A 5000-nucleotide genomic window follows, 5' to 3' on the forward strand; every position below is an offset into this window, starting at 1 on the left:
AGTGTCGGTAAATCATGATGGTAATGACAATGAGGATAACACGATGGCTTCCTTGTTCTTCCTTCTTGCAAACACCCAAGTCTGCTCACAGCTTGCTTGCAGCAAACATGGCTATGCAGGTGCTGTTAAGAGGAATGCACTACTTAGCATTCGTTTTACAAAATACATCTTCTCGCACTTAAGTTAGGTTTGCTAAGTACAAAGGTAACATATCCAAATGAAATATCAATAATATAAGTTCATACGAAAAAAGATATTACCTATTTAGTTTGATTATTATAATGATAATGATAATACTAATAAAAATAACCATAATAATGATGAAAATGATAAGAATAAGAATAACATTGATTATGATTATATAAAAACATTAAAGATAACGATAACAATCATTATTATTATTATCAATATTAATATCAAACTAGTTAGAATGACCATTATTATTTTTAAATAATTCTTATGACTGATATCATAATTTTTTTCATTATAAATATTATGTTAATGGTAATAGTAACTCCAACAACAATGATAGAACTATAATGAGATCCTTATTTTCATTATGGTTATTATTTTCCTTCATATCATTGCCATCAGAATATGCATTAAAATTATAAAGACCATAATCATTCTTAGAATCATGATGATTCTCATTCATGAATACTTTCCCATTTTCATTTCCACTCTCATTTTCTTCATCATTTTCCATCCCTTTCATTTCATTCTCTAGTCATTTCGTGCTTATTCATAAGCTTTTCTTTTAGTTTGTATTTATCAAAAATATTTTCATTAGCATCATTATCATTAATATGATAATAATTACGATTATAACAATTGTTGCCATTCAAATTAGCATTGACATTTTCATTCCCCAATTAGTTCCCTTCTCATTTTGATTCTCATTAACATCATCACGACAGTTTTCATTTTAATTTTTATCCTCGCAAGTCTCAGAGCCATTCCAGTCGCAACTCTCCTTCTGCAACTCTTTGTCACTCTATACTTTCTATATAATTCTCCTTCTCCTACTATTTGTCACTCTATACTTTCTTTATAATTCTCCTTCTCCTACTCTTTGTCACTCTATACTTTCTTTATAATTCTCCTTCTCCTATTCTTTGTCACTCTATACTTTCTGTATAATTCTCCTTCTCCCATTCTTTGTCACTCTATACTTTCTGTATAATTTTCCTTCTAATCTGTGTCACTCTATACTTTCTATATAATTCTCCTCCTACTCTTTGTGACTCTATACTTTCTGTATAATTCTCCTTCTCCTACTCTTTGTCACTCTATATTTTCTGTACAATTTTCCTTCTCCTACTCCTATTCTTTGTCATTTTACATTCTCTATATAATTCTTCTACTCTTTGTCACTTCATTTTCTGTCTAATTCTCCTTCTCCCACACTTCATCATATTTATTTCTCTTCTCATTATCCCTCTCAGTTCTCTCTTTCCTTTTCATCTTCATGCTCATCATCCATTATCATTATGTTCCCATTAATGAGTTGTCCTAACTCATTACTTATACCATTGTTTATATTAACACTATTGTTATTTTTACTCACATTTATAGAATATCATTGGTTAATTTCATTATTATTTCTAGAGATGTTATATTATTTTATAACTAACTTTATTATACTGTAATAATTATCATTCTCTCTCGTTATTCATATTTGTATTTTTTTTCTATTTCTATCAATATTTTGTTATGTATGAATATATATATATATATATATATATATATATATATATATATATATATATATATACATATATATACATATGCATATATATATATATATATATATATATACATATATATATATATATATATATATATATATATATATACATATATATACATATATATACATACATACATACATATATATACATACATACATACATATATATATATATATATATATATATATATATATATATATATATATATATATATATATATATATATATATATATATATATATACATATGCATATGTATGCATATATGTGTATATACTTTATAAATATATGTATATATATACATATATATACATACATATATATATTCATATGCATATGTATATATGTATATATATATACATATATATATATATATATATATATATATATATATATATATATATATATATATACATATATACATATGCATATGAATATGTATATGTATATATATATATATATATAATATATATATATATATATATATATATATATATATGTATATATTGTCGTCATCAATATTATTGTCATATTTCATCATCATATAAGTATCATGATTTATATAATATATTTTAGAATATATATCATTATATTTATAACCAAAATCAATACATTCACTGAACAAATTAGAATAAAAATGAAAGTAAGAAAATTAAACAAGTGTTTCATTGAAGAGCAACATTTAAACATTGACAAGTTCTACAGTCAAGTTTACCTTCAGGACGGACAGCAATGCACTTGGCAGCTTTGGAGGGACACACGGCAGTGCTGGAAGTCCTTCGGGAGGGCGGGGCCGACGTGGACGCTGCTGATGGTGAAGGCGACACGCCCCTCCACAAAGCAGCTTCACTAGGGCATCTCCTTGCTATATTCATGTTGACGAACTTTGGGGCTTCCACGTACAAGAAGAATAAGAGTGGAAGGACTCCGCGGGACTTGATGCCGAGATCTTATTCCACAGAGATCCGTGGCATGGAACTTTTCCAAAGCGTGTCCATGGTAATAGATTGTATTGGTCAGACTCTGGTCCTTCCTCTGTCACCATTGGTTTTCAAAGTTGTGCATCATGGGCAGTGCCATGGTTGCTGAGTAGCACTGTAACTAAATCACAAAAGGATTCCAAATTTTTATTTTTTTATATAATGAGACATAACATGCTTATGTATTTATCTGTTGAATATTGATTACTTTCAGACACACGTGATGCAAGGGTGGGTTGCAACCGAGAAGGAAAGGATCAGATTGCAAAGAGAAATCCAAGTGCTGAAGGTGAGTTTTCATAGAGAAAAGGTATAAATAAAACAGAAATCAAAAGGATAATGAAACGATGGAGAATGATCAGCGGAATGACAGAAAAAATAGCAACCATTTATAATCAAACGAAAACCTTTCTAAAATCCATTATGAATTTTCCTTCTTTTGGTGTGGACTCGAGATGTGCAGAAAGCAGGATAGTCAGACAGACAGACAGACAGGCAGACATTTATAGATAAGGGGAGACGGGGTGAACTAGGGAAGTATTTAGGATGAAATGCAAAGCAAAATGTAAGGGTTTTGGTGACGGCTAATCTTTTATAAGTATTTGATCCGCTTGATTCTTTTACGACTCCAATCTCCTTATCTCGTGGTTCTCAGCTTTCCCTCCATCCATTAACAATGTCAGGAAGGAGAAGACTTGTTATCATAAGTGAGGCAATAATGATATGCTTGCCACTTCCTTCTCTAGAAATAACATGAGCAGAAAGAACGAGAGATTAGTTAGATGATGAACAAGTAAATAGATAGATAGAGAGAGAAAGAGAAAGTTAATTTCATTTGTCTTTTTGAGCACTTATGATACCTATTCCTACCTTATACAGAAGCAGCATGAGCAGGAAGAGCAAGAAATTAGTTAGATAATGAACAAGTAGACAGAGAGAGAGAGAGGTAATGTTAGAGAGAAAGTTAATTTCATTTGTCTTTCCGAGCACTTATGATACTTTTTCCTTACTCATCCAGAAGCAGCATGAGCAGAGAGAGCGAGAGATCAGTGCGGAAAGTAGTGAGACAGTGAATCTACAGAAGGAGACCAGAGACCTGAAGGAAGAGCTGAGGAAGAAGGAAGAGATTGTATTACTCAAGGTATGCACAGGAGAGAGCGAGGAAGAGGGGCGAAATGACAGAGAGAAAGGAGGAGAGGAAAGGGACAGATATAGAAGAATGGTTAAGAAAGAGGAGAGTTAGTGTGAGATAGCATTGTGTTATTAGTAGCTTATTTATTGTCTGGAGAACCTGGAGCTTCCTGAATAAGTTCTTGTAGGTATGAACCTCAACTATTCCAAACGAAGAGAGAAAAGGTTGCAGGATTTGTGTAAATGAAAATGCAACATGATGAGCAATTTTCTTTGCTTCCAAAATGCATTAGCTCCTTTTTAAAAGGGATTTTATTTGTCGAAATGAGATTACTGGTTGGTCGTGCGATTCCACTTGCTTTACCTGTGATGCCTTGCTCTTCTCCTCAAGCCTTTAGGACAGAGACATCCCTACAGTGTTGTCTTCTACAGGATATGCAGGAGGAGCAAGGACATGAGAAGAGTAGGATGGAGACTGAGGTAACTAATCTGCATGCAGAAAACAGCGAACTGAAGGATATCCTATGTCTGAAGGAAAGGGAGATCAGAGAGCTAAAGGTAAGAGCAAGAGGTTCCGAAATACATTAGCACCTTTTTAAAACCGATTTTATTTGTCAAAGCGAGATTACTGGTTGTTCGTGCAATTCCATTTGCTTTGCCTGTGATGCCTTGCTCTTCTCCTCAAGCCTTTAGGACAGAGACATCCCTACAGTGTTGTCTTCTCTTACAGGAGGAGCAAGGACATGAGAGGAGTAGGATGGAGACTGAGGTGACTAATCTGCAGACGGAAAACAGCGAACTGAAGGATATCCTATGTCTCAGAGAAAGGGAGATCAGAGAGCTAAAGGTAAGAGTAAGAAGAGGGAAAAGAGGAGAGAGAAAGAGACTAAAATAAGGAGAGAAACAATGAAGAAGTATTGTATTCACACATATGTACTTCTACATGGTTCAGTATACAGGAGCAACACTCAGCGGACGTTGGGAACGGGACGAACAGGTTGGAGGGCGAGGATGCGAAAGTGAGGAAGATATTAATTCTTGTGACTTATGATGCATTGCACTTAGGGTGATAATAATTCCGAGAATTAACTCCAATGATGATATTAGTTCTCGTAACGTAAATGTAGTTCCACTGAGGA

The 5000-nt window shown here is 32.7% G+C and overlaps 2 protein-coding genes across 2 annotated transcripts in view; one reads left to right on the plus strand and one right to left on the minus strand.

The window, feature by feature from the left end:
* The window catches only part of LOC122263496 (uncharacterized), a 1386165-nt gene that overhangs the window by 1252208 nt on the left and 128957 nt on the right, over nt 1-5000 (minus strand). The gene's annotated exons all lie outside the window — the stretch shown is intronic.
* Nucleotides 1-5000, plus strand: part of LOC122252114 (uncharacterized) — a 42678-nt gene that overhangs the window by 31208 nt on the left and 6470 nt on the right. The gene's annotated exons all lie outside the window — the stretch shown is intronic.

The sequence above is a fragment of the Penaeus japonicus genome, unplaced genomic scaffold, assembly GCF_977035675.1.
Source record: "Penaeus japonicus unplaced genomic scaffold, GWHDUDI00000001_assembly GWHDUDI00000043, whole genome shotgun sequence".
NCBI lineage: Eukaryota > Metazoa > Arthropoda > Malacostraca > Decapoda > Penaeidae > Penaeus > Penaeus japonicus.